This window comes from Hippocampus comes, unplaced genomic scaffold, assembly GCF_001891065.2.
Source record: "Hippocampus comes isolate QL1 unplaced genomic scaffold, H_comes_QL1_v1.1 scaffold48, whole genome shotgun sequence".
Taxonomy (NCBI): Eukaryota; Metazoa; Chordata; class Actinopteri; order Syngnathiformes; family Syngnathidae; genus Hippocampus; species Hippocampus comes.
Window position 1 is genome coordinate 78,158 of NW_017808403.1, and position 7,191 is coordinate 85,348.

Sequence of the window (7,191 nt, forward strand, 5' to 3'; positions counted from 1 at the left end):
AAGCGCTTCCGGAACCGAGGGAAGGGATCGTTTTCGTCTCATTCCATTCAGAACAGGAAAGGCGCTCGCTCGTTCTCTTTTTCTTTCTCATGCCACCTGGGTTTTCTGTACGTTATGCTGAAAGAGCCCTCCCCGAAGTCCTATTTTCAACAAGTTATGTACGATTTAAATATGGGGGCATTATAGTCAAGACAATCGTGAGAGAATTCCGCACGTTTGCAACTCAATTCAATATAAATGTCATCGAAGAACAAGATTTCTTCAGCTCGTACAGCAGAACTCATCGGAGCCAGTGCCGCCAGTGCCGCCAGTGCTGGCGACGCGACGCTTCTCGCTCAAGACGGAAAGCGGAAAAGTTGGGGCCACATCCGGGCACTGGAGTTCACGGATCCCTCGCGTGGCCTGCGATGACGTCACGAGGCTCCCTCCAGTGGCGTGAATGGTGACGACAGCTTGAGCGACGTTGGTCAAAGAAGAACCAATCCAGTCATGACGAAGCGATGAGCAGAAAAGAAATCCATTTGATCCCAAACTGCAAATAGTAACGTGCCATTTCATTGGGACACATAGACTTGATACTAATTGTGTTGACTTTTTTCTGTTTTGAATATATTGTGGCGGACACTAGGACCATGCTTCTCACAGAATTAGGTTACTCTAGAACAGCGGTTCTTAACCTTCTTAGAGGTACCGAAGCCAACCAGTTCATCTGCACATTCACCGAACCCTTCATGGGAATGTCTTGGGCGCAAATTTGTAATTGTTCACATCCACTTGTTGGCAGTCGTGGAATAAAGACGTGTTTACAGTCAATCGTGCGTGCTCCTTTTGACTGCCACAACATGCGTTTTTTTATGGCTTGAATTTGTAAAAAAAAAAAAAAAAAAAATCCTATTTTTATTTTTCACTCATGAAGGGTTCGCTGAATGCGCATATGAACTGGTTGGCTTCGGTACCTCGAACAAGGTTAAGGACCGCCGTGCTAAAGTCACGCTGAGCTGACGTTGAGGTGAAGCGCTTCCGGAACCGAGGGAAGGGATCGTTTTCGTCTCATTCCATTCAGAACAGGAAAGGCGCTCGCTCGTTCTCTTTTTCTTTCTCATGCCACCTGGGTTTTCTGTACGTTATGCTGAAAGAGCCCTCCCCGAAGTCCTATTTTCAACAAGTTATGTACGATTTAAATATGGGGGCATTATAGTCAAGACAATCGTGAGAGAATTCCGCACGTTTGCAACTCAATTCAATATAAATGTCATCGAAGAACAAGATTTCTTCAGCTCGTACAGCAGAACTCATCGGAGCCAGTGCCGGCAGTGCCGCCAGTGCTGGCGACGCGACGCTTCTCGCTCAAGACGGAAAGCGGAAAAGTTGGGGCCACATCCGGGCACTGGAGTTCACGGATCCCTCGTGGCCTGCGATGACGTCACGAGGCTCCCTCCAGTGGCGTGAATGGTGACGACAGCTTGAGCGACGTTGGTCAAAGAAGAACCAATCCAGTCATGACGAAGCGATGAGCAGAAAAGAAATCCATTTGATCCCAAACTGCAAATAGTAACGTGCCATTTCATTTGGGACACATGACGGTTCTGACATTTGGGCATTGAGAATTAGGTTACTCTAGAACAGCGGTTCTTAACCTTCTTAGAGGTACCGAAGCCAACCAGTTCATCTGCACATTCACCGAACCCTTCATGAGTGAAAAATAAATATATCTATTTTTTTACAAATTCAAGGTATTAAAAAACACATTTATTAAAAACAGAAAAAAGTAACTACAATTTCAAGAGATGAGTATACTTTTTTTTTTTTTTTTTTTTAATTGTACGACGTACTATCACGACTGTCGCACGGCGACGACTAAGCGAACTCCATTTCCCACAGCACTGATTGGACAAGCAGTGTCATGTGACCATCTGCAGCCAGTGATGGCCAACCGGGCGTGTCATAGCTCATTGACACGTTGAGTCGGGTGTGTCTTAACCTCCACCGCAGGGGGCCAGGGGCTCCGTCGAAGCCCTGAGACCGATTCATCGAACCCCCAGGGTTCGATCGAACCCAGGTCAAGAACCACTGCTCTAGAACACTGTTTGTTCTTCCAAAAACAATTACAAGCTTTGGAATGATAGCAACTTTCAAGACTTAGAAAACAGTAGCCAATATCACGACCGCAGGGCTTCCTCTGTTAAGTCATGAAGGCGGTGTTTTTCAAACATTTTGGAGCCAAGGCACACTTCTTTCATTGAAAAAAATCTCACGGCACACCACGAGCTAAAAATGTGTCAAAAAAGCTTATTTTAACATTGAAGAATGACGTTATAACAGCTTGAAAAAATGTGCCAAAAAAGCTTATTTTAACAATAAGCGTGTTAGATTGTTACGATAACCGTTTTTTAACGTTGAAGAAACAGCTTGAATTGGAATCCAATAAACACAAAGAAAAAAGTGTTTTATAATCTTTCATTTTTATTGTTTTTTTAATTTGACTTTTTCACCGTCGTCCTGCATTCATGCGTCACAAATTCGCTCGTCTCCCGTCTTAACGCGAGGCAATTGGCTCGCTGTTGCTGCCCCCTAGCGGTGTGGAAGGCTCCTACACGATTACTGTGCCGGGCGACAGACCGCACACGGCACACCTGACGCTGTCTCGCGGCACAGGGTTTGAAAAACGCTGAATTAAGGCGACGCTAAGCTGGCGCTAACGCGGCACGGAGGTGAAACGAACATGACGCCAATAGGGCGCCAGGTCAAGCTAACGCGGCACATGGTGCCAACATGAGGGCCAAGTGATGCTAACATCATACCGGGGTCATGCTAGCATGTCGCCGAGGTGACGCGAACATGGCGCTATGTCGACGCGGAGGCGTCCGGTCAGGTGGCATTTCCTCACTTTGTTTTGATGTCCGACTCCATATTGTCTCAGACGCTTCCTGTTTCCCGGCTGCGGCCTCGTGATTGTCTTTGGCGGCGAGGACGAGGAAAGGAAAGGAGAGGACAGGAAACTCCACCAGCTCCCCGCCACCCGCCGAGACGCTCGTTTCCGTTGCGCAGCAAAACTTGACAAAACCCCAACGAACGCCTCTCGTTCATCCTTGCGACCAACAAAACTACTCCTTGCTCACGAGCGCGTCACGTCACCTGACACCGCTTGCTATTTCTTTCTTTGATGTTCATAACGACATCGCGCGACCTTCAAGGTGCCCGCAAGCAAAATGGAACGAGGTCCAAAGTGGCACGACGCTTCCATCCAACCGCGCGGGAGCAAATCTGCGGATGGAATCATGTGCATTTCACGGGGCTGCAACCGGAAGTGAGTCCGACTGGATCGCTTTTATTTTGAAACGCGGACGCCCGGAAGTCATGCGCGTCGACGTCGCCGCCGCGCCTGGACGTTCGGAGCGACGGGCGCGTTGGACGTCCGCAGTCCTTCAGAATTCGCCCAACTCTCACACGTCTCGGAACCACCCGAGCCGAGCGGAGCGGATGCCGCTTGCGTATTGGCCCAACCGAACCCCACCGAGCTCGGAAGAGGAGCTCGAGCACGAGTCAAGTGAGTGAGCGCTCCGGGTCAAGTCGTTTGGGTCACGGTTCGGTCGTGTCGGGATTGGACACAACCGGAAACACTTCTTCCCGACGTGTTTGACCGGTCGAACAGAGGTCCGCTTTTACGACCGGTTGTGGCGGTTCGGTCGGTCTGCCTGGTTCGACTGGTTTTCGGAGTTCTGCTGCTCCGACCGCTCGTGCTTGTCGCGCCGGTCGGACTGATTCGACGCGTTCCGCCGGCGAGCTTCACGCGTGAGCTTTCCTCGGTTCTTGTGGTCTTTGCTGCGGGCTCGGCCCACTCCTGGTTCGCCAGCATGTCGAATGTTACCCCGGCACGCCTTCTTCCGAATCCGAACACCGTCGCGCAACTCGGAACTCTAAATTGTCACCCAGAAAGCGGTTGTCGTCGTCCACCTGTGCCGGCGTTCACGTCCTTCCAGATGGTTCCGCTATGCGGGATGATGAAACACTCGACTCGTGCGCGTTTTCCAAGTTTTTTTTTTTTAATAGAATCTTTATTCGAACAGGTTATAATACAATTCTCAACAAACAGAAAACAAAATGAACATGTTCTTAATACATATTACAAACATTTAAACAAAAAAGAAGCCAGGGGATTTTAAACAAAAAATTCAAATAAGGAGCATATAGCCAGAGTTTTAATAGCTTTCTTGTTTTTAGAATCCATAATAGAACTTCGGTACTGCTTTATTTCTGTTTCAAAAATGAAGAAAAGAGGTTTTAAATGACTCCATCTGGAGCGTTTTCCAAGTTCTGCTGAGGGATTGCCGACGCGCCTCTCAATCAATCGATGCAGTTGAGCTTTGATCGCGAATGACCCCAAAATACACCGAGGCTGAAGTCCTCAATAGCACATCGTCCCAAAAAAAGCAAGCTTGGCTTGAATATGTTTGCTGGGAAGATGTCCGCTGCGTTTGGATTGAGTGCGCGCCGCTAGAGGGCGCCCCCGCGTTCGTAGTTTGCGACGGATGGCGAAAGGAGACATAAGATAAGATAAGATAAGATAAGATATCCTTGGATGCCGTTTGAACGCAGCTTGCTTGAAAGGACGTCGGCACGGCGGCACGCTCGACAAGGGCACTGCGACCAACTCAAACACTTCCTGCTTTTCTTTTCTTCAGCCAATCAGACGCGATCAACATTAAAAACACGTCGAAGCAATGATGACACAAGCGAATATCATTGAGGCGTTCTTAACGTGACAGAATATGATGCTCAAACATCAAATGATCCTCATCTCCTTTGCTAGTGCTGAGCGGGTCAATGGGCGGCATTCCCTGCCACTGCTCCAAGCTTTCTTATTTTTTTTGCCTTAAATATCGGCAACCTTCAGAAGTATCCGAGACTTGCTATCCCTACGTGCCCAGTTCTTCTTCAAAGTCTCTTGGAGAAGTGCGCGTGTGTGTGTTGGTGAAGGAAAAAGAGGTGTTTGCTTTCTTTCTGGTCTTCTCTGAGGACTTGCCACAATTCCTTGCAGGCTGGGTGGGCCACCGTCCCTACCGAACGCACGCACGCACGCACGCACGCGCAGTAAGAGGATGTTGCAAGGCGGCATGTTCCCGATGAAAATTTCCTGTGGTGACGTCGCAGCCATTCGCTGGCCACTTCCTGCCGAAAGCTTTTTTTCTCCTCAGTTCGTCAGCGACACGCCAGCGGCGGGACGACACGTCGTCGTGTCCTATCGACCGCCCGACGTCATCTCGGCGTATTGTAGCACGACGTCATCGCGCTGCGGCGTTCACGTTCGGGCTTTTGGGCCGCGCACCGTGGGCGGAATTCTCCGGCGTCCTCGTCGAGTTCTCCTGGGGCGTCTGAGCCACCTCGACAACAAGCGGATGTGCGAGCGTTCACCTCGCGGCCGCGCGCGCACGCATACAAACTTCCTTCCCGCTCATGCCGACGGGCTTTTTCAGGAAATCTGCACACAAGCGCGCCTACGTAGACTCACTGCGGACACGCACAAACACACACGCTTCATCGTGTGTGTTTGTGCGTGTGTCGGAAGGTTGGCTTTTTATTTTCTTCCTGCCGAGTCACGTGACCTCCTCCGTCAGCGTTTGTCACGTGTCGCCACGGTAACGTGTTTGGCCAGCGGTAAAACGCGAGCCCGAGGAGCGAACGAGGCCGGGACGTCCTCGTCGCCGCCGCTCGGGTGACACCAGCCGGCGAGCGGAGCGCCGCGGAACACGACGCCTTTTGTTGCCAACGCGCCCCCTCGCCGTCCTCGGGAGGGCCGGCCGAGGTCAGCCGGCCGCACACGCTGACTCACAACAGCCCGCTTGTGCGTTCGTGCGTGCGTGCGCAACAATGGCTGTCTTGTCTTTGCCCGCATGAAGTCATCACCCGCGGCAATCAAGGCAGCGCCGACCTGCTGTTTCATCACTCGCCGCTACGCTACAAGTTGGGATTCTTCGGAGCCCGTTGCGCTCACTTCTTGAGGCCACGTTCCGCACAGGGGTCGCTCTCTTCCCGATAGGCCGGCGCCTCGGCGGTGGTTTCCCCAGAGACCGAGCGCGTCACTGGCACGGCCGCTCAGGCGCTCCGATCGGGCACGTTGGCGGCAGTCTGCCGGTCAAAGCGAGGGCTGCTTTTGTCCGCTGGAAGAGCGCGCCGACGACCGCTCGGACGACATTGTCCCCGCGCGGTCCGCCGGTGTGAGCGCGAGCGGTCGAGGGTGCCCCCCGCCTGCTGCCCGAAGACGGCCGGGATAGGCCCCGGCGCTCCCGCGACCCTCCCGGGGAGAGAGCGGCTCCGATCGCGGATGGATGGATGACCTTCTTCCTCCTGCCGCCATTCGCAACGAGGTTCATCGACGCATGCCGATGTTGTTGCCGATGTTGTCGCGGCGGGGAGAGGAAAGAGAGGAAAAGGACGTCCGGTCGAGAGCAGCTCCGGGCCGCGAGGCCGGCCCGCCGCAGCCGTTCCGAGCACGCTGACCGCCTCGCTCCAACCACCAAACCTCCCTTCTGCTCCGTGAAAATGCTCTGGAGCAAAAATCCAAACGTGGGCCCTTGACTTCTTGCTATGCTAACCCGCAAGCGACATATTTTGGGATTCCCGTTCTGACTCTGAAGCTGAAGGTTTCCTGCCATTGTGACCTGTTTTGAGTCACTTCCCGCCGCGGAGGCGAGCGCCACATGTTTCGCCCGTTGCCTGCGCCCGACACGAGAGACGTCCTCCGTTCCGCTCCCGCGGTGCGAACCGCTTCCGAACATATTTTGCTCATGGCTTCTTGCTGTGTTAAGCTGCCACCTATTTTGGGGGGGGTCACTTCCACCGGTGCTAGCGGGTTAGCAACATGCCGTTGATCATCCCCCGCGACGCCGACACGTTGGGGGCCTCTCGTGTGATCGTTTCACGGCGCGTTAACATTCTTCCGTTGTTCCTTCCGCGTCTTGGCGGCCACGACGTTCGACCTTAACGTGTGAACGGCACGGCTTGGTCACTTCTTGCTGCGCCGACATGTCCCGTTGTCATTTCCCGCTGCGTTAACACGGTCGCGACGCCTTCTTTGCTTTCATGATGCGCTAACACGGAAGATTTATGCTTTTGGTTTTGTTTTTTGTTTTTTTGCATGGAGCTGAAAAAGGCCCCGTCGCCGGCGGGTCGGCGTGAGCGACGACGGGAGAT

At 52.6% G+C, this 7,191-nt stretch overlaps 1 protein-coding gene across 1 annotated transcript in view; it reads left to right on the forward strand.

The window, feature by feature from the left end:
- The first annotated feature begins 3,177 nt into the window (after positions 1–3,177).
- Positions 3,178–7,191, forward strand: part of arap3 (ArfGAP with RhoGAP domain, ankyrin repeat and PH domain 3) — an 18,877-nt gene continuing 14,863 nt past the window's right edge. Inside the window, exons 1-2 of the mRNA XM_019858196.1 lie at positions 3,178–3,547; positions 7,142–7,186. The gene's annotated coding sequence lies outside the window, so the exon portion shown is untranslated. The remainder of the gene's footprint in view (positions 3,548–7,141; positions 7,187–7,191) is intronic.